This window comes from Pseudophryne corroboree, chromosome 7 (assembly GCF_028390025.1).
Source record: "Pseudophryne corroboree isolate aPseCor3 chromosome 7, aPseCor3.hap2, whole genome shotgun sequence".
NCBI classification, from domain to species: Eukaryota; Metazoa; Chordata; class Amphibia; order Anura; family Myobatrachidae; genus Pseudophryne; species Pseudophryne corroboree.
Genome location: NC_086450.1, coordinates 443,459,128 through 443,483,075, shown reverse-complemented (window position 1 = coordinate 443,483,075; position 23,948 = coordinate 443,459,128). Strand labels below are relative to the sequence as shown.

The window sequence follows — 23,948 nt, the reverse complement described above, 5'->3', positions numbered from 1 at the left end:
CAAAACTAGCCCACTACTAAATTCTACCTCTGCACACCAGTGGACAAACTTACTGTCCCAGGTACTATTTTATTTTTATGATTCACCATTATGATCATTTCTTCTTTCATGTGTGTTCTGAAAGTCTATGGGCACGATTCAACTCTAAGAGATTCAATTGCAAGAGCTGAATAGCGCCAGGAATTAGCTCCCGGGGCTATTCAATACAGCGTCCTGTGACACCCAACGACAGGATTTCTTCTCACCTTTCTGATCAGCAGCGTTATACCAAATTGGTAGCACCCCTTTGAGACTCCTCTCATTATGGTGTACCACCACCTTCATGTCACCCACCGCTGCTCTGCTCTAAATCCCTATTCTGGCGTCAGGGAGAGCCGCCCGCTACGCCAGATAAACACCGCCATAGACCAATATCCATTATTATAACCTCATAAGTGATGGGACTCTGCCCTGAGGATTTTCTGAACATATTTAGAAAACAAACACGTCTATTGCAAAAGGTTATAAGTTACACAAGTAACTGGCGGCGATAGACAATGCACTCCACTGTGCAGACAACAGCTGGGGGGAGGGAACAGACGCACCAAAACAAGTTCTACATATTAACTTTTCAAGGGCAGTAGAAATGTGGAAGCAAAACAGGCTCAGTCAGGCTAAGTATCAAAGGTCTCCACTTACCGAGACAGCGATGCGGGTGTATCACCTGGCTGGGGCGTAATAGGCGAGAGCACTTTTAACACACGTAGCTCATCTTATTATGCAATCTATCCTATCATGTCACCCTCTAATACATGCCTCCTAGCACAATATTACGTCACCCCCAGTAATATAATATGTGCACCCCATCATGATGTCGCCCCCAGCAATACAATACTTTGCAAAAGTTTTAGGCAGGTGTGGAAAAAATGCTGCAAAGTAAAATTGCTATCAAAAATAGAAGTGTTAATAGTTTCTCTTTATCAATTAACAAATTGCAAAGTGAACGAACAGAAGAGAAATCTAAATCAAATTAATATTTGGTGTGACCACCCTTTGCCTCCAAAACAGCATCAATTCTTCTAGGTACACTTGCACACAGTTTTTGAAGGAACTCAGAATAGAGGTTGTTCCAAACATCTTGCAGAACTAAGGGCCTAATTCAGATCTGATCGCTGGGCAGCAATTTTTGCAGTCCTGCGATCAGACAGTTGCCGCCTACAGGGGGAGTGTTTTTTTGCTGTGCAAGTGTGCGATCGCATGTGTAGACTTTGTGCCGTCTCTGCGCAGCGCAGGACTTACTCTTCCAGTGCGATGAGAACAGGCTGATTGACGTCAGCTCCAGTCCCAGACACCCTCCCTGAAAACGCTTGATCCCGTAAACGGTCAGTTGCCACCCACAAACGGCCTCTTCCTGTCAATCTCCTTGCGAATGCCCGTGTGAATGGATTCTTCGAACCATCCTTTCGCAGGGCGCCTGTGCCCACTGCAGCCATGTGATGCGCCGCCGCAGTGCAGCATGCGCAGTTCAGATCAGATCACCCACTGTGAGAAAACGCACAGCAGCGATCAGATCTGAATTACCCCCTAAGCACAGATCTTCTGTGGATGTAGGCTTGCTCACATCCTTCTGTCTCTTCACGTAATCCCAGACAGACTCAATGGGGGGGAATTCAAATGTTTGAAAAGTCGGTTGGGTGTCTTATTTCCCGTCTATTGGATAGGAAAAAACAGACTCCCAACTGACTTTTCAAACATTTGAATCTCCCCCAATAATGTTGCTATCAGGGCTCTGTGGGGGCCATATCATTCCAGGACTCCTTGTTCCTCTTTACGCTGAAGATAACATTGGTATCTTAATGCCACCGGCTGTATGTTTGGGGTCATTGTCGTGCTGAATGAATTTGGAGCCAATCAGACGCCTCCCTGATGGTATTGCATGATGGATAAGTACCTGCCTGTATTTCTCAGCATTAAAGCACACAAAAACGGGCAACGTTGAGGACCATATATGCAGTGGTCGGCTGAGAAAACTTAGTGCATCAGACGAAAAGACACATCATGCAAATTACTTTCGAATTAGGAAGAGGTCCAGCAGTGCCATCAGCTTAGAACTGCCAGAAAAAAGTGGGACCAAAGTACACCCATCCACTGTGCAGAGAAGTCTGGCCAGAAGTGGTCTTCATGGAAAAATTGCAGCCAAAAAGCCATACTTTCAACGTGGAAACAAGGCCAAGTGTCTCAACTGTGCACAATAAACTGGGGTGCAGAAAATGGCAGCAGGTGCCCTGAACTGATTAGTCAAAATGTGAAATATCTGGCTGTAACAGAAGGCAGTTTGTTCACCACACGGCTGGAGAGCGGTACAATAATGAGGGTCTGCAGGCAACAGTGAAGCATGGTGGGGGTTCCTTGCAAGTTTGGGGCTGCATTTAAGCAAATGGAGTTGGGGATTTGGTCAGAATTGTGTCCTCAATGCTGAGAAATACAGGCAGGTACTTATCCATCACGCAATACCATCAGGGAGGCTTCTGATTGGCTCCAAATTTATTCAGCAGCAGGACAACAATCCCAAACATACAGCCAATGTCATCTTCAGCGTAAAGAAAATCAAGGAGTCCTGGAAGTGATGATATGGCCCCCACAGAGCCCTGACCTCAACACCATCAAGTCTGTCTGGGATTACATGAAGAGACAGGAAGGTTTGAGCAAGCCTACATCCATAGAAGATCTGTGCTTAGTTCTACAAGATGTTTGGAACAACCTGCCTGCCGAGTTCCATCAAAAACTGTGTGCAAGTGTACCTAGAATTGATGCTGTTTTGAAGGCAAAGAGTGGTCACAGCGGGACACATACGAAATCCTGGCAGTGAACCCGCTCACCACGCATCGGGCACGATGGCAAGAGTCGCTCGCCACAGGTCCTATTCCCACTCGGTTGGACCCACTAACCGAATGTGAATAGCGGGGGTGGGTCAGGATTCCAGCTGTCGGGATATCCGTGGGCGTCGGGATTCCAGCGTCAGTCTCCTAAACGCCAGGATCCAGACAGCCGGTAAAGTGACTGCATCCCGTCACACCAAATACTGATTTGACTTAGATTTCTCTTTTGTTCATTCACTTTGCATTTTGTTAATTGATAAACTATGACTTCTATTTTTTAAAGCATTCCTATCTTGCAGCATTTCTCCACACCTGCCTAAAACTGTTGCGATATTAGAAAAAAAAACCCGCAACATTCTATAGACCACGGAATTCCGGACAGGAGCAGCTCATGTAGCAAACTCTGCCATTCTGGAAGTTGTACTGCACGTCCCTATCCGGGAGACGGGGAGAGATTACAACAGACAGAGAGGAGGGGGGTGCAAATCCCCACCCCTAAATTCCCTTCCGCACACTGAAAATTACCTGTAACCATCCCTGAACCTATCTGGTAATAAAATTCAGAGAATTAGTCACAAATGTTTGCAAACACATGTTTAGCTGCTGAGCCACTTCATGGCTTCTCCGATACAGCAGTACTAACCTACATAATAGCAGTGCCCACATAGATTACAACTTCCCCACATGATCCGCACCGCACGGTTGTTTTACAATCCCCGGACCGTATGGGGAAGGGGAGGGGGGGAATGCAATCTCTCCCTCTCAGCCTCCATTGTGATAGCTGTCAGAAACACCACCCCCGGATGGGGCACCACATGGACAGGGTGCACACTACAAGCTCCAGAATGGCAGAGTCTGCTGCTGGGAGCCGGTCCAGCGTTCTGGAAGGGTCAGGTTTTTACCCAATCCCAACTTTTGCACAGAACTGTTTAACCCATGCCTCCTCCATGACATCACCCCCCTAGCAATATAACCCATGCCCCCCATGACATCACCCCCCTGGCAATATAACCCATGACATCAGCCCCCTGGCAATATAACCCATGCCCCCCATGACATCACCCCCCTGGCAATATAACCCATGCCCCCCCTTGACATCACCCCCCTGGCAATATAACCCATGCCCCCCCCCCCCCATGACATCACCCCCCTGGCAATATAACCCATGCCCCCCCCCATGACATCACCCCCCCTGGCAATATAACCCATGCCCCCCCCCCATGACATCACCCCCCTGGCAATATAACCCATGCCCCCCCCCCATGACATCACCCCCCTGGCAATATAACCCATGCCCCCCATGACATCACCCCCCTGGCAATATAACCCATGCCCCCCATGACATCACCCCCCTGGCAATATAACCCATGCCCCCCATGACATCACCCCCCTGGCAATATAACCCATGCCCCCCATGACATCACCCCCCTGGCAATATAACCCATGCCCCCCATGACATCACCCCCCTGGTAATATAACCCATGCCCCCCATGACATCACCCCCCTGGTAATATAACCCATGCCCCCCATGACATCACCCCCCTAGTAATATAACCCATGCCCCCCATGACATCACCCCCCTAGTAATATAACCCATGCCCCCCATGACATCACCCCCCTAGTAATATAACCCATGCCCCCCATGACATCACCCCCCTAGTAATATAACCCATGCCCCCCATGACATCACCCCCCAGGCAATATAACCCATGCCCTCCCATGACATCACCCCCTAGCAATATAACCCATGCCCTCCCATGACATCACCCCCTAGCAATATAACCCATGCCCCCCATGACATCACCCCCCTGGCAATATAACCCATCCCCCCCATGACATCACCCCCCTGGCAATATAACCCATGCCCCCCATGACATCACCCCCCTAGCAATATAACCCATGCCCCCCATGACATCACCCCCCTAGCAATATAACCCATGCCCCCCATGACATCACCCCCCTAGCAATATAACCCATGCCCCCCATGACATCACCCCCCTAGCAATATAACTCATGCCCCCCATGACATCACCCCCCTAGTAATATAACCCATGCCCCCCATGACATCACCCCCCTAGTAATATAACCCAGCATGCCCCCTCCCCCATTCATGGAGTAACACGCACAGGTGAGGGGCCCTCCAAGACTCGCTGTGGAACACTACACGTGCACTTCCCGCACCCGGCTTCCCTCCCCCCAGCACAGCCACCCGCACCCCTGTGATTACATACACGCAAAGCAGCAGTAACACGCAGCGTCGCCAGCAGCCTGATCCCACTCGCTTTCTCCCGGCACAGGTCACGAGTGACAGAATCTCGGTCGCACCACTCGCTACTGCACGGGGAATCCGGTACGCAGCCGAACCAACCACAGCTGTGGGCTGCGGCCTCATACAGCCAATCAGCGAGAGGCATACCCTTCAGCCAGCCAATCACTGACAAGTAATTCTCCATGCGCGCCAATGTGTGAGCAACAGGTTTTTGCCGGGAGGATTCAGGACTTACAGACAAGTTCTCACCCACGTGTGTCTGTGTGTGTGTGAGAGGAAGGATGAGCAGCCATACTCACACAGCACAGAGGGCTGATATACTGACAGACAGGTCCCCATACATATGGGACTGGAATACACAGAGACAGGTCCCCATACATACAGGACTGGTACACACAAAGACAGGTCCCCATACACACAGGACTTGTACACACAGAGAGAAAGGTACCCATACATACAGGGCTGATATACACACAGAAACAGGTCCCCATACATACAGGGCTGATATACACACAGAGACAGGTCCCCATACATACAGGGCTGATATACACACAGAGACAGGTCCTCATACATACAGGGCTGATATACACACAGAGACAGGTCCTCATACATACAGGGCTGATATAGACACAGACAGGTCCTCATACATACAGAGGCAGGTCCCCATACATACAGGGCTGATATACACACAGAGGCAGGTCCCCATACATACAGGGCTGATATACACACAGAGACAGGTCCTCATACATACAGGGCTGATATATACACAGAGACAGGTCCCCATACATACAGGGCTGATATATACACAGAGACAGGTCCTCATACATACAGGGCTGATATATACACAGAGACAGGTCCTCATACATACAGGGCTGATATATACACAGAGACAGGTCCTCATACATACAGGGCTGATATATACACAGAGACAGGTCCTCATACATACAGGGCTGATATAGACACAGACAGGTCCTCATACATACAGGACTGATATACACACAGAGACAGGTCCCCATACATACAGGGCTGATATATACACAGAGACAGGTCCTCATACATACAGGGCTGATATAGACACAGACAGGTCCTCATACATACAGGACTGATATACACACAAAGACAGGTCCCCATACATACAGGGCTGATATACACACAGAGACAGGTCCCCATACATACAGGGCTGATATATACACAGAGACCGGTCCTCATACATACAGGGCTGATATAGACACAGACAGGTCCCCATACATACAGGGCTGATATATACACAGAGACAGGTCCCCATACATACAGGGCTGATATACACACAGAGACGGGTTCCCATACATACAGGGCTGATATACATACAGAGACAGGTCCTCATACATACAGGGCTGATATATACACAGAGACAGGTCCTCATACATACAGGGCTGATATACACAGAGACAGGTCCTCATACATACAGGGCTGATATATACACAGAGACAGGTCTCCATACATACAGGGCTGATATACACAGAGACAGGTCCTCATACATACAGGGCTGATATACACACAGACAGGTCCCCATACATACAGGGCTGATATATACACAGAGACAGGTCCTCATACATACAGGACTGATATACACACAGAGACAGGTCCCCATACATACAGGTCTGATATATACACAGAGACAGGTCCTCATACATACAGGACTGATATACACAGAGACAGGTCCTCATACATACAGGACTTGTACACACAGATGGACAGGTCCTCATACATACAGGGCTGATATACACACAGAGACAGGTCCCCATACATACAGGACTGATATATACACAGAGACAGGTCCCCATACATACAGGGCTGATATACACACAGACAGGTCCCCATACATACAGGGCTGATATACACAGAGACAGGTCCTCATACATACAGGTCTGATATATACACAGAGACAGGTCCTCATACATACAGGACTTGTACACACAGATGGACAGGTCCTCATACATACAGGGCTGATATACACACAGAGACAGGTCCCCATACATACAGGGCTGATATACACACAGACAGGTCCTCATACATACAGGACTGATATACACAGAGACAGGTCCCCATACATACAGGGCTGATATATACACACAGAGACAGGTCCTCATACATACAGGTCTGATATATACACACAGAGATAGGTCCTCATACATACAGGGCTGATATATACACAGAGACAGGTCCCCATACATACAGGGCTGATATACACACAGAGACAGGTCCTCATACATACAGGGCTGATATACACACAGAGACAGGTCCTCATATATACAGGTCTGATATATACACACAGAGACAGGTCCCCATACATACAGGGCTGATATATACACAGAGACAGGTCCCCATATACATACAGGGCTGATATACACACAGAGACAGGTCCTCATACATACAGGTCTGATATATACACAGAGACAGGTCCTCATACATACAGGACTGATATACACACAGAGACAGATCCCCATACATACAGGACTGATATATACACAGAGACAGGTCCCCATACATACAGGGCTGATATACACACAGACAGGTCCCCATACATACAGGGCTGATATACACAGAGACAGGTCCTCATACATACAGGTCTGATATATACACAGACAGGTCCTCATACATACAGGACTTGTACACACAGATGGACAGGTCCTCATACATACAGGGCTGATATACACACAGAGACAGGTCCCCATACATACAGGGCTGATATATACACAGAGACAGGTCCCCATATACATACAGGGCTGATATACACACAGAGACAGGTCCTCATACATACAGGGCTGATATACACACAGAGACAGGTCCCCATACATACAGGGCTGATATACACACAGAGACAGATCCCCATACATACAGGGCTGATATATACACAGAGACAGGTCCCCATATACATACAGGGCTGATATACACACAGAGACAGGTCCCCATACATACAGGGTTGATATACACACAGACAGGCCTCCATACATACAGGTCTGATATATACACAGACAGGTCCTCATACATACAGGGCTGATATACACACAGAGACAGGTCCTCATACATACAGGTCTGATATATACACACAGAGACAGGTCCTCATACATACAGGGCTGATATACACACAGAGACAGGTCCTCATACATACAGGGCTGATATACACACAGACAGGTCCTCATACATACAGGACTGATATACACAGAGACAGGTCCCCATACATACAGGGCTGATATATACACACAGAGACAGGTCCTCATACATACAGGTCTGATATATACACACAGAGATAGGTCCTCGTACATACAGGGCTGATATATACACAGAGACAGGTCCCCATACATACAGGGCTGATATACACACAGAGACAGGTCCTCATACATACAGGGCTGATATACACACAGAGACAGGTCCTCATATATACAGGTCTGATATATACACACAGAGACAGGTCCCCATACATACAGGGCTGATATACACACAGAGACAGGTCCTCATACATACAGGGCTGATATACACACAGAGACAGGTCCCCATACATACAGGGCTGATATACACACAGAGACAGATCCCCATACATACAGGGCTGATATATACACAGAGACAGGTCCCCATATACATACAGGGCTGATATACACACAGAGACAGGTCCCCATACATACAGGGTTGATATACACACAGACAGGCCTCCATACATACAGGTCTGATATATACACAGACAGGTCCTCATACATACAGGGCTGATATACACACAGAGACAGGTCCTCATACATACAGGTCTGATATATACACACAGAGACAGGTCCTCATACATACAGGGCTGATATACACACAGAGACAGGTCCTCATACATACAGGGCTGATATACACACAGAGACAGGTCCTCATACATACAGGGCTGATATATACACAGAGACAGGTCCCCATATACATACAGGGCTGATATACACACAGAGACAGGTCCCCATACATACAGGGCTGATATATACACAGAGACAGGTCCCCATACATACAGGGCTGACATACACACAGACAGGCCTCCATACATACAGGTCAGATATATACACAGACAGGTCCTCATACATACAGGGCTGATATACACACAGAGACAGGTCCCCATACATACAGGGCTGATATACACACATAGACAGGTCCCCATACATACAGGGCTGATATATACACAGAGACAGGTCTCCATACATACAGGGCTGATATACACACATAGACAGGCCTCCATACATACAGATCTGATATATACACAGAGACAGGTCCCCATACATACAGGGCTGATATATACACAGAGACAGGTCTCCATACATACAGGATTGGTACACACAGAGAGACAGGTCCCCATACATACAGGGCTGGTACACACAGAGGGACAGGTCCCCATACATACAGGACTGGTACACACAGAGAGACAGGTCCCCATACATACAGGGCTGGTACACACAGAGGGACAGGTCCCCATACATGCAGGATGTCACGGTCCAGCGGATCGGGTTCCGGGACCAGCGGTACTTACCTGTCCGGATGCTCTGGCGCGGTCCCTCCGGTGGGGGTGCGGGCTGCTGGCAAGGGGCACAACTTGCAGGCATGTTTGGGAGGAGAGGTCTCGGAGGCAGCAGCAAACATTTGTGCAGCTTCCAGCTGCAGAGGTCCGGGATGGACGTCGCCGCCTTGGAAGGGTCAGCTAATCTAAAACACTCAGTCACCTGCAAGGTTTGCAAAACCAATGGGAAACAGTCTGCAGGTATAAATCTAGGGATTTCTGGGTAAGCAAATTGCCAGTGCAACGTCTCTCACACAGCCTTGTGTGTGCTAGTTCCCTGTGCTCCACAGCATTGCTTCTAAAGCATCATGTTCCCTGAGTTCTCACCTGGATTGCTGGATCTACACCCGGTTATTTCTCCTCGCATGCTGACCTCTCCGAGTCACCATCCCTCTCAGCGAGTCTCAGTTACCCCAGTCTACAGTCTTCCTATCCGGGTTTCCGCCAGACGTTCGTCCACAGACGTACAGAACCTGCCGACGCAACCGCTCTAACAAGTAAACAGCTAGGGCACCTGTGGAACCTCCTTTAAAGCTCTATGAAAAGACTTTCATTCAATCTGCTCGGCTAATCCTGCCTAAAGTCACCGATACCAAACCGCACGCCACAATTCCGGATTCACAAAACCCAGTCCCCGTGACACAGTATTGGTACACACAGAGACAGGTCCCCATACATACAGGGCTGGTACACAGAGACAGGTCCCCATTCATACAGGACTGGTACACACATAGACAGGCCTCCATACATACAGATCTGATATATACACAGAGACAGGTCCCCATACATACAGGGCTGGTACACAGAGACAGGTCCCCATACATACAGGGCTGGTACACAGAGAGAGACAGGTCCCCATACATACAGGGCTGGTACACACAGAGACAGGTCCCCATACATACAGGGTTGGTACACACAGATGGACAGGTCCCCATACATACAGGATTGGTACACACAGAGAGACAGGTCCCCATACATACAGGATTGGTACACACACAGAGACAGGTCCCCATACATACAGGGCTGGTACACAGAGAGAGACAGGTCCCCATACATACAGGGCTGGTACACAGAGAGACAGGTCCCCATACATATAGGGCTGGTACACACAGAGACAGGTCCCCATACACACAGGGCTGGTACACAGAGAGAGACAGGTCCCCATACATACAGGGCTGGTACACACAGATGGACAGGTCCCCATACATACAGGATTGGTACACACAGAGAGACAGGTCCCCATACATACAGGGCTAGTACACACAGAGAGACAGGTCCCCATACATACAGGGCTGATATACACAGAGAGACAGGTCCCCATACATACAGGGCTGATATATACACAGAGACAGGTCCCCATACATACAGGGCTAATACACACACATAGGGGTAAATTTACGAAGATGGGAGTTCTATTTAAGATGAGATGTTGCCCAAATTAACCAATCAGATTCTACTTCTCATTTATCTAGCACCTTCTAGAAGATAATACCTGGGATCTGATTGGTTGCTATGAGCAACATCCCATCTTTAATAGAACTCCCATCTTAGTATATTTACCCCATAGACAGGCCCCCATACATACAGAGCTGATATATACACAGAGACAGGTCCCCATACATACAGGTCTGATATATACACAGAGACAGGTCCCCATACATACAGGGCTGCTATATACACAGAGACAGGTCCCCATACATACAGGGCTGATATATACACAGAGACAGGTCCCCATACATACAGGACTGGTGCACAGAGACAGGTCCCCATACATACAGGTCTGATATACACACAGAGACAGGTCCCCATACATACAGGGCTGATATACACACAGAGACAGGTCCCCATACATACAGGGCTGATATACACACAGAGACAGGTCCTCATACATACAGGGCTGATATACACAGAGACAGGTCCCCATACATACAGGGCTGATATACACAGAGAGACAGGTCCCCATACATACAGGGCTGATATACACAGAGAGGTAATTGAGTGAAATATCCTTTCTTGTTCCAAAATTTAACTGTTTACTATTTTAATCATCAGTTCTGCCAGCACGAATGGAGCACAGATCACCTGCCAGCCCTTCCAAGTACCGGAATGGGGCGCAAACCACCTAAGCTAGCTGTTCTGGACGGTGCTCAGGCCACCTTAGCCACCCAGAATGGGGTGCAAACCACCTAAGTCAGCCATTCTAGGTTTAATTATTAAAACTACATTTATACGGTAGAGCTCCTGCTGCAGCTACTAAATAAATCATTTTCCTGGGTAGTTGTGCGCTTTTAAGATCTCCCCCTGCCTGCTCCAGTGCCCTGGGGGCGTGAGCGAGTGCTGCGGAGCCGGGGGTTGGGTTTACCCGTCGTGCCTGCGACTTCCCCCCTCGATTGCTGTGGGTCCTACCTTGAGCTCAGGAGTGGGTCTCGTGGCTCCGACTGGTGTGGAGGAGAACGACGCTATACACGGGGATCAGCGCAATGGACTGCCTGACCGTCCCCCTATCCGGAGCTTACAAGCGGCGCCCATCTGGAGCAGCTTTGAGGAGGTGAGGCGCTGCGGCTCCCATGGATTAGCTGCTGTTGGCTCGGCAGCCTGGCTGAACCCTTGAGCTGCCTCACATTTTTTCCAGCATTATATCAGCCATTAGTGCGGCTACCATAAGGGGCACCCCCTGCTATATTTGTGGAGGTGGTCACTGGAGCGTAAACATTGCATTGCTGCTTTCTCCCTGCACCCCGTTTCCCCAGTGCTACTGTTCACAGTAATACTGCTTACACTAATACTTCCTGACTGGCTGGTGGAGAACTGCAACCCACATATCACCAGCCTACATTCCTTTATTATACGTGCTCTGGCTACTTGAGTCCGCAGCCCTGATATTAAATTCGTTTAACAGTACCCCTACCTATGTGCAAAGGGGCCATCTCCCACACAGCCAAGCAGTTCCCTGCAGCACACTAGCTGGCTCCTGACCTGTTCCCGCAGCTACCACTCGGCTGCTTCCCACAGTGTCTTGCAGGTTGGGCTCGTCTCTGTTCTGTGGACTGGCACCCCTGTTAGTTTCCTCAGCCTCTACTGACGGGCCCATCGTTTCCTATACTATAAGAGGAAGACCACCACTACAGGCTTCAGCCTTTGGAGCCCATATGTGACGGTCTCCTGTTTGCAATGCCTCACCCCTGAGAGGGGGCTATGTCCCTCGACCCCTCCTATGACCGCTGGTGCTGAATAACAAAATGAACCTACCTTTCACGCTCTTCTAATGGGCAGGGGCAGAAAGGGTTCACAAGGGAAGAGCTCCCGATCTAAACGTGCTATCCCCACAAGATCTACCCTCCGCTCATTTTTCTCTGTCGCGCAAGTTGCAGATTCTCCTTCCTCCACCCTGGAGATTGAGCCGCCTTCCTCGCCCATAATGGCCCACTCTCCTCTTTCTGGTGACTTTCAAGCTCAAATGTCTCAATTATGAAGTGAAATTTGAGAAATTTTAACATATGTTCGCTCTCTACCATCCAAGCATGACATGCAGGCGTTTGAATCTCGCTTGCAGGACTCTCTTCAGACCCACATCCCTTCAGAACAATCAGATATTAAACACCTGGGGTCTAGAGTGGTCACTCTGGAGGATAAGAAGGAGTCCGTGGATGACCAAATTTCACATCTTCATGAAGTTATCTCTCAACAGGCGTCAGATATGAAAGCTATTCAAAACAAACTGGAAAATTTAGATAATAGAGGACTTCGTAACAACATAAGGGTCCAGGGTCTTCCTGAATTGGTCCCCCCAACGGGTCTCATTGACGCGCTCAACAAAATGTTTGGAGACCTTTTGAGTCTTGATCCTAATGACCTTATCAAATTTGATCGAGCTCACAGATCACTCCGACCAAAAGGTTCTGCTTCTGATCGACCACGAGATGTCATCTGTAGGCTCCACTATTTCTCACAAAGGGAAGCGATTCTCCGTAAGGTTCGGGAGTTGGAAGGAATTGAATTCAATGGAGTCCAGATCCAGATATTCCAAGACCTTTCGTGGAGAACGCTTCAACAGAGGAGATTGGTGAAACCTTTAACAGAAGCACTACGCAAAGCGAATTTGAAATATAGATGGGGCTTCCCGTTTTCTTTACAAGTCACACATGCTGGCAAGTTTCTGTCTCTTCAGTCCCCTGCCGACCTTCCTACCTTCTGTTCTATGTTCGGCCTGGAAGCCATCACCCTTCCCGATTGGCAAGCATTCAACTTGCCTGACCCTGTTCCTCCTACTTCTGTTAAAACAGCAAGATGGCAACTAATTCCACATACTAAGAGGATGTCCACCAGTGAGGATTCAACTCGGGCACGAGACCCCCCTTGATGGACTAGACTTTTTTTATTTTATTTTTTTATGTAAGGGTTTGGTCGCCCTCTTTTGGTTCCCAACACATATAGTCCTATAAGTTCGCCAAATTTATGATCTCGCCAGTAGATCTCTCTGAGATACCACTGATTATGTGCTTGTTATTTCTGTATTTCTTATGATGTTTACTTCTTGCAAGTTTTCCTTTATCTTATTGGAGTGTCCGCCTGGGTTTACCGCTCAATGGCAACTTTATTTTTAGTGGACTTCATCACATAGTTCCTTTTGGGCTTCAGATTATCTTTCTGTTCAGTGTGATTGGTTAGGTTCCTTATGCCCTATATAGCTCAGTATATTTTTGGTATCCTCTCTGAGGGCACTGTCTGTTTATGTATGATTATTAATGTTCACGAAATGTATTTTTCAGTTGTATTTCTCTATCGTCCTAAGTGGATGCTGGGGTTCCTGAAAGGACCATGGGGAATAGCGGCTCCGCAGGAGACAGGGCACAAAAGTAAAGCTTTTACAGGTCAGGTGGTGTGTACTGGCTCCTCCCCCTATGACCCTCCTCCAGACTCCAGTTAGATTTTTGTGCCCGGCCGAGAAGGGTGCAATTCTAGGTGGCTCTCATAAAGAGCTGCTTAGAGAGTTTAGCTTAGGTTTTTTATTTTACAGTGATTCCTGCTGGCAACAGGATCACTGCAACGAGGGACAGAGGGGAGAAGAAGCGAACTCACCTGCGTGCAGGATGGATTGGCTTCTTGGCTACTGGACATGAAGCTCCAGAGGGACGATCACAGGTACAGCCTGGATGGTCACCGGAGCCACGCCGCCGGCCCCCTCACAGATGCTGAAGCAAGAAGAGGTCCAGAATCGGCGGCTGAAGACTCCTGCAGTCTTCTTAAGGTAGCGCACAGCACTGCAGCTGTGCGCCATTTTCCTCTCAGCACACTTCACACGGCAGTCACTGAGGGTGCAGGGCGCTGGGGGGGGGGCGCCCTGGGAGGCAAATGAAAACCTTTAAAAAGGCTAAAAATACCTCACATATAGCCCCAGAGGCTATATGGAGATATTTACCCCTGCCTAAATGTACTAAATAGCGGGAGACGAGCCCGCCGGAAAAGGGGCGGGGCCTATCTCCTCAGCACACGGCGCCATTTTCTGTCACAGCTCCGCTGGTCAGGAAGGCTCCCAGGTCTCTCCCCTGCACTGCACTACAGAAACAGGGTATAACAGAGAGGGGGGGCAAAATAAATGGCTATATATATTAATATAAAAGCAGCTATAAGGGAGCACTTAATCATAAGGCTATCCCTGTCATATATAGCGCTTTTTGGTGTGTGCTGGCAGACTCTCCCTCTGTCTCCCCAAAGGGCTAGTGGGTCCTGTCTTCGTATAGAGCATTCCCTGTGTGTCTGCTGTGTGTCGGTACGTGTGTGTCGACATGTATGAGGACGTTATTGGTGTGGAGGCGGAGCAATTGCCAAATATGAGGATGTCACCTCCTAGGGGGTCGACACCAGAATGGATGCCTTTATTTGTGGAATTACGGGATAGCGTCAACTCGCTTAAGCAGTCGTTTGCCGACATGAGGCGGCCGGACACTCAATTAGTGCCTGTCCAGGCGCCTCAAACACCGTCAGGGGCTGTAAAACGCCCCTTGCCTCAGTCGGTCGACACAGACCCAGACACAGGCACTGATTCCGGTGGTGAAGGTGACGAATCAACCGTATTTTCCAGTAGGGCCACACGTTATATGATTTTGGCAATAAAGGAGATGTTACATTTAGCTGATACTACAGGTACCACTAAACAGGGTATTATGTGGGGTGTGAAAAAACTACCAGTAGTTTTTACCGAATCAGAAGAATTAAATGACGTGTGTGATGAAGCGTGGGGTGCCCCGATAAAAAACTGCTAATTTCAAAGAAGTTATTGGCTTTATACCCTTTCCCGCCAGAGGTTAGGGAGCGCTGGGAAACACCTCCTAGGGTGGACAAAGCGCTAACACGCTTATCAAAACAAGTGGCGTTACCCTCTCCTGAGACGGCCGCACTTAAAGATCCATCAGATAGGAGGATGGAAAATATCCAAAAAGGTATATACACACATGCAGGTGTTATACTACGACCAGCTATTGCGACTGCCTGGATGTGCAGTGCTGGGGTAGTTTGGTCAGAGTCCCTGATCGAAAATATTGATACCCTGGACAGGGACAATATTTTACTGTCGTTAGAACAAATAAAGGATGCATTTCTTTATATGCGTGATGCACAGAGAGATATCTGCACACTGGCATCACGGGTAAGTGCTATGTCCATTTCGGCCAGAAGAGCTTTATGGACACGACAGTGGACAGGCGATGCGTAGAGGAGTTATTTGGGGTCGGTCTATCGGATTGGTGGCCACGGCTACGGCCGGGAAATCCACCTTTCTACCTCAAGTCACTCTCCAACAGAAAAAGGCACCGACCTTTCAACCGCAGCCCTTTCGTTCCTTTAAAAATAAGAGAGCAAAGGGCTATTCATATCTGCCACGAGGCAGAGGACGAGGGAAGAGACAGCAACAGGCAGCTCCTTCCCAGGAACAGAAGCCCTCCCCGGCTTCTACAAAAGCCTCAGCATGACGCTGGGGCTTCGCAAGCGGACTCGGGGGCGGTAGGCGGTCGTCTCAAGAATTACAGCGCGCAGTGGGCTCACTCGCAGGTAAATCCCTGGATCCTGCAGATAATATCTCAGGGGTACAGGTTGAAATTAGAGACAGAGCCACCTCGCCGTTTCCTGAAGTCTGCTTTACCAACGTCCCCCTCAGAAAGGGAGACGGTTTTGGAAGCCATTCACAAGCTGTATTCTCAGCAGGTGATAGTCAAGGTACCTCTTCTACAACAAGGGAAGGGGTATTATTCCACTCTTTTTGTGGTACCGAAGCCGGATGGCTCGGTAAGGCCTATTCTAAATCTGAAGTCCTTGAACCTGTACATAAAGAAGTTCAAGTTCAAGATGGAGTCACTCAGAGCAGTGATAGCGAACCTGGAAGAAGGGGACTTTATGGTATCCTTGGACATCAAGGATGCGTATCTCCACGTTCCAATTACCCCTCACACCAGGGGTACCTCAGGTTCGTTGTACAAAACTGTCACTATCAGTTTCAGACGCTGCCGTTTGGTTTGTCCACGGCACCTCGGGTCTTTACAAAGGTAATGGCCGAGATAATATTTCTTCTTCGAAGAAAAGGCGTATTAATTATCCCATACTTGGACGATCTCCTAATAAGGGCAAGGTCCAGAGAACAGCTAGAGATGGGTTTAGCACTATCTCAAGAGGTGCTAAAGCAGCACGGATGGATTCTGAATATTCCAAAATCCCAATTAATGCCGACAACTCGTCTGCTGTTCCTGGGGATGATTCTGGACACAGTTCAGAAAAAGGTTTTTCTTCCCGAAGAAAAAGCCAAGGAGTTATCTGACCTGGTCAGGAACCTCCTAAAACCAGGAAAGGTGTCTGTACATCAATGCACAAGAGTCCTGGGAAAAAATGGTAGCTTCTTACGAAGCAATCCCTTTCGGCAGATTCCATGCAAAGGGAGCTGCTGGACAAATGGTCAGGGTCGCATCTTCAGATGCACCTGCGGATAACCCTGTCGCCGAGGACAAGGGTATCCCTTCTGTGGTGGTTGCAGGAGGCTCATCTATTGGAGGGCCGCAGATTCGGCATGCAGGATTGGATCCTGGTGACCACGGATGCCAGCCTGAGAGGCTGGGGAGCAGTCACACAGGGAAAAAATTTCCAGGGAGTGTGGTCGAGCCTGAAAAAGTCTCTTCACATAAGCATTCTGGAACTAAGAGCAATCTACAATGCTCTAAGCCAGGCGGAACCTCTGCTTCAAGGAAGACCGGTGTTGATCCAGTCGGACAACATCACGGCAGTCGCCCATGTAAACAGACAGGGCGGCACAAGAAGCAGGAGGGCAATGGCAGAAGCTGCCAGGATCCTTCGCTGGGCGGAGAATCACGTGATAGCACTGTCAGCAGTATTCATCCCGGGCGTGGACAACTGGGAAGCAGACTTCCTCAGCAGACACGACCTTCACCCGGGAGAGTGGGGACTTCATCCAGAAGTCTTCCACATGCTATTAAACCGTTGGGTAAAACCAATGGTGGACATGATGGCGTCTCGCCTCAACAAAACACTGGACAGGTATTGCGCCAGGTCAAGAGATCCGCAGGCAATAGCTGTGGACGCGCTGGTAACACCTTGGGTGTACCAGTCGGTATATGTGTTTCCTCCTCTGCCTCTCATACCAAAGGTATTGAGGATTATACGGCAAAGAGGAGTAAGACTAGTGGCTCCGGATTGGCCAAGAAGGACTTGGTACCCGGAACTTCAAGAGATGGTCACGGACGATCCGTGGCCTCTACTTCTGAGAAGGGACCTGCTTCAGCAGGGTCCTTGTCTTTTTCAAGACTTACCGCGGCTGCGTTTGACGGCATGGCGTTTGAATGCCAGATCCTAAAAGGAAAAGGCATTCCAGAAGAAGTCATTCCTACCTTGATAAAGGCAAGGTAGGAAGTCACCGCGAAGCATTATCGCCGTATTGGGCGAAAATATGTTGCGTGGTGCGAGCAGCGGAGTGCTCCGATGGAGGAATTTCAACTGGGTCGTTTTCCTACATTTCCTGCAATCAGGATTGTCTTTGGGTCTCAAATTGGGATCTATTAAGGTTCAAATTTCGGCCCTATCAATATTCTTCCAAAAAGAATTGGCCTCGGTCCCTGAGGTCCAGATTTTTATCAAAGGAGTACTGCATATACAGCCTCCTGTGGTGCCTAAGGTGGCACCGTGGGATCTAAATGTAGTTTTAGATTTCCTCAAATCCAATTGGTTTGAACCACTAAAGAATGTGGATTTGAAATATCTCACATGGAAAGTGACTATGTTACTGGCCCTGGCTTCGGCCGGGAGAGTATCTGAACTGGCGGCTTTGTTTTATAAAAGCACTTATTTAATTTTCCATTCGACATAGGGCAGAGCTGCGGACGCGTCCGCATTTTCTCCCTAAGGTGGTATCAGCGTTTCACCTGAACCAGCCTATTGTAGTGCCTGCGGCTACAGACGACTTGAAGGACTCCAAGTTGTTGGACGTTGTCAGAGCCTTAAAAATATACATTTAAAGGACGGCTGGAGTCAGAAAATCTGACTCGCTGTTTATACTGTATGCACCCAACAAGTTGGGTGCACCTGCTTCTAAGCAGTCGATTGCTCGTTGGATTTGTAACAAAATTCAACTTGTACATTCTGTGGCAGGCCTGCCACAGCCTAAATCTGTTAAGGCCCATTCCGCAAGGAAGGTGGGCTCATCTTGGGCGGCTGCCCGAGGGGTCTCGGCATTACAACTCTGCCGAGCAGCTACGTGGTCAGGGGAGAACACGTTTGTAAATTTTTGCAAATTTGATACCCTGGCAAAGGAGGACCTGGAGTTCTCTCATTCGGTGCTGCAGAGTCATCCGCACTCTCCCGCCCGTTTGGGAGCTTTGGTATAATCCCCATGGTCCTTTCAGGAACCCCAGCATCCACTTAGGACGATAGAGAAAATAAGAATTTACTTACCGATAATTCTATTTCTCGGAGTCCGTAGTGGATGCTGGGCGCCCATCCCAAGTGCGGATTATCTGCAATACTTGTACATAGTTATTGTTAACTAATTCGGGTTATTGTTTAGGAAGCCATCTTTCAGAGGCTCCTCTGTTATCATACTGTTAACTGGGTTTAGATCACAAGTTGTACGGTGTGATTGGTGTGGCTGGTATGAGTCTTACCCGGGATTCAAAATCCTCCCTTATTGTGTACGCTCGTCCGGGCACAGTACCTAACTGGAGTCTGGAGGAGGGTCATAGGGGGAGGAGCCAGTACACACCACCTGACCTGTAAAAGCTTTACTTTTGTGCCCTGTCTCCTGCGGAGCCGCTATTCCCCATGGTCCTTTCAGGAACCCCAGCATCCACTACGGACTCCGAGAAATAGAATTATCGGTAAGTAAATTCTTATTTTTTTCTGCTTAGCTACCAATTTGGTGGGTGTCGAGGCACGCATCCCCCTAGTGTGCCCCCTACTGCCAATTTTTTTGATCTCTGAGACATGGATCCCGTCACGGTTCCCTTTTTGTCCAGAGCCGTTTTTTTCTTCGCCTTACTTTCAAGGCGTCACCATTTCTTTTTGAGTTTTATTTTCTTGTTTTTCTTTTTCTCCTTTTTTCTTTCTCTTTTTCTGACTCTCCCGTTTTGCCCCCCTCTCCCTGAATCCGACTGTCCTCCCCCTATTGGGCTTAAGCTGATACATGAGCCATCTCTAAGTGTTCTATATCCGAAGTGTCATGGGGTTTAAAATTCTCTCTATAAATGTTAACAGTCTGAACTCGCCTAAGCGTCGTACACAAGTGCTGGGGGCATGTAGGCGTGAGAAGGCGGACGTTGTTTTGTTGCAAGAAACGCACCTTACAGGTGAACATTCTCGGCTACGAGGGAAACGTTACACTCACACTTTTTTTGCCTCCGCTCCATGTAAAAAGAGGGGTGTTGCGATTCTAATAGCTAACAGTGTTCCCTTTGTCCTTTCTAAAAGTGTGTCTGATTCGGATGGCAGGTTCCTTATTTTGGTGGGTTCCATAGGTGCAGAACAAATTACTTTAGTTAGTGTTTATGCTCCCAACACGGGTCAGAGCCGTTTTTTTTCTAAATTGTTTAAACGAATAGAGAAATGTATGCTAGGCAATTTGATAATAGGTGGTGACTTTAATGCTGTGCTGGATCCCTCTTAGGACAAATCCGCCTTGCGGACTCTAAAACACTCACCCGAAGTCATTCGCACCTCATTTAATCTTTGTCAGGAGTTAACGAAACTAGCGATTTTGGATACATGGCGCCTTAAAAACTCGACGGCTAGAGACTATACTCATTATTCTGGTCCCTATTAGATCTGTTCATATATTGATATGATCTTTGTATCTAGGTCGCTTGCCTCTGGAGTGGGGGCGGCAGGTATAACGTCTTTTTCTTGGACAGACCATGCAGGACCTTATGTTCTTCAGGATGCCTTCTCATCCCACTCCAGATCCCACGTGTGGCGTCTGGATGATAATGTCACGATCCGGGTATCTGGACGCCATTACCTGCCTTTCAGATGTCTCCTGAGGCTCGCTCAGCGTTCCAAGGCCGGATCTCATCTGTGTCCACATACTGCACATTCCTCCTGTCACGCTGAGATGCTGTCACAGCGGCGCCATGTTTGAATCCTGCATGGCGTCTCCCGTTCTCCGCGGCCTCCGCCGCCGCTCCTGTGTTATAGGTGCAGGTTGTCAGTGTGGTGTTCCATGCCTGCCGCGGCCTCCGTTGTCATCCACGAGTCTCAGCATACATTTGTCAGTCTGGCGTCTCCTGTCCTCTGTGGCCGGCGCCGCCATTACAGTTATGTTTCCACATGGTTTCCCAAGCCAGTTTTCCCTCCAAGTTCTAACATGGGCGCAGCCATGTTGGATCTAATCACATGCAGTGCCGTTTCTAGCGGCGGGCGAGCCGTGCAACCGCACGGGGCGCCCGCCGCGGCACTTTGTTACTCCTTATCGCCTCTCCCGAGAGCTCCTGCTCGGGGTGCGGAGTTTCGCGGAATGACGCGTTGCGTCGTGACGTCACGACGCAAACGCGTCATTCCGCGAAGCCCCGCCCCCCGAGCAGGAGCGCTCGGGGAGAGGCGATAAGGAGATAAGCATGAAGGAGGAGGCGGCCGGCGCGAGGGACGTGAGGCGGCGGGACCGAAGAGCGGGAAGACGTAAGTATTCTCTCTCTCTCCCCCTTCCTTCCCCCCAACTTGAAACCTGCCTGCCGCTGCCGCACTGTGTAAAATGGGGACACCTGCCTATGGGGATACCTGCCTGCCGCACTGTGTAAAATGGGGGCACCTGCCTGCGTACTGTGTAATATGGGGGCACCTGCCTGCGTACTGTGTAATATGGGGGCATCTGCCTGCGTACTGTGTAAAATGGGGATATCTGCCTGCCGCGCTGTGTAAAATGGGGATACCTGCCTGCCGCGCTGTGTAAAATGGGGATGCCTGCCGCACTGTGTAAAATGGGGGCACCTGCCTGCGTACTGTGTAATATGGGGGCACCTGCCTGCGTACTGTGTAAAATGGGGATACCTGCCTGCCGCGCTGTGTAAAATGGGGATACCTGCCTGCCGCACTGTGTAAAATGGGGATACCTGCCTGCTGCACTTTGTAAAATGGGGGCACCTGCCTGCGTACTGTGTAAAATGGGGATACCTGCCTACTGTACTGTGTAAAATGGGGATACCTGCCTTCCGTACTGTGTAAAATGGGGATACCTGCCTGCCGCACTTTGTAAAATGGGGACACCTGCCTGCCGCACTTTGTAAAATGGGGACACCTGCCTGCCGCGCTGTGTAATATGGGGACACTTGCCTGCTGTAATGTGTAAAAAGGGGACTTTTTTATTTTTTCCCCCCTGTGGTGGGTGTGATGATATCAGATGAGGCCATGCCCACTTTAATGAGACCACGCCCATTTTAATCAGGCCACACCCTTGTCGGGAGCGCGCGCGCCTACGGCGCGCGCATGCTTTTTCTTTTTTTGGCTATATGGGGGGGCACGCATTTTTTTTTAGAGCAATTGGGGGGGGGCGCATTTTGAAATCTCGCACTGGGAGCCAAATTGTCTAGAAACGGCCCTGATCACATGCTTCAGTTCCTCCAATCCACTGCCTGGAAATCTGCATAATTGCCCAGCCAATACCTGCACTGCTGCAGGTATAAGTATCCTGTGCCTGGGCCAGGAAATGGTCAGTGCTTTGTTTGTCATACCTTGTTCCAGTCTCTCTCCTGTGGTTGTGTTTCCAGGTTCCAGCTCCTGTCTCCAGCATCCACTAAAGAGACCCGCACCTGCCTACCATCTTGCAGTGCAGCCTGACTCTGCAGTCCTCCGTGGCTGATCCAGTTTCCAGCTTCCAGCTATTTCATCTGCTTCCAGCAGTATCCACTACCACCGGTAATCATCCTTCAATTCCTCTGTTTCCACGCTCCCTAGCATCTTACTATATTCACTCCGTGTTTCATCACCTGGCTGGTTCCACCCAGCATTCATTCAGTGACTTTATCATCTGGCTGATTCCATTCCGCATCCACTCCGTGTCTTACCACCTGGCTGGTTCCATCCAGCAATTAGAAACAGCTGATTCAAGTTACCAACTTCATCTGTTCCATCTACTGAATGTTATGATTCTAATACTCAGGTCTGATCTTATATGAAAGGACCTGAATGCCAGAACGTAATGCTGGGAAAGGGGAAAGGAATGGGAATAGTCCCTGGCGCCCTATCTCCGTTGTCTCGCCCGTGCTGTCAGTACACTCTTGCGAGACTATGGTTGCTTGGGCCCATGGCAGCCGCGTTTGAAGGGCGGATTACGTCTGCCCAACTCCGATGCCCCCTCAGGTCTTAATGAGAGACAAAGAGTGAACCGAGACAGGGTGATAACAAGGGGCCCTCTAACTAAACAACAAGGCCAGGGGCTACTAACAAACCTAAAACTAAAGTATGCGCGGATTACCGCCAGGGAAAAGAACAACCAAAATACTCCACTTGTCCACTCTCCTACACGGCACCGCCGAGTTCCGGAGAGGACTGTGGAAGCGGATACCTCCGCAAATGCTCCAAAACCAGAACACAATATTAAGCGGCCTAGGCCGCAGCACGCGGCAGAGCCGCCACTCACGAAACCAAACGAGATCCTCTAAAGACTGTCACAGGTAAATGAGGACCAGGAGAACTCCTTGGGATGAGATGACAAACACCAAGACTCAGGAACTCAGAGGACTGGAATGACCGGGCACAGCAGACCAGGAACAGACGTTCACCAACATGA

The 23,948-nt window shown here is 49.1% G+C and overlaps 1 protein-coding gene across 2 annotated transcripts in view; it reads right to left on the bottom strand.

Annotated features, from left to right (window-relative positions):
• Positions 1-5,237, bottom strand: part of SHMT1 (serine hydroxymethyltransferase 1) — an 82,299-nt gene extending 77,062 nt beyond the window's left edge. Inside the window, exon 1 of one of the 2 annotated variants that reach the window (XM_063934941.1) lies at positions 5,090-5,237. The gene's annotated coding sequence lies outside the window, so the exon portion shown is untranslated. Of the gene's footprint in view, positions 1-4,984; positions 5,004-5,089 lie in introns of those variants that run through there. The other variant, XM_063934942.1, reaches the window with a different exon arrangement.
• Positions 5,238-23,948: the final 18,711 nt, after the last annotated feature.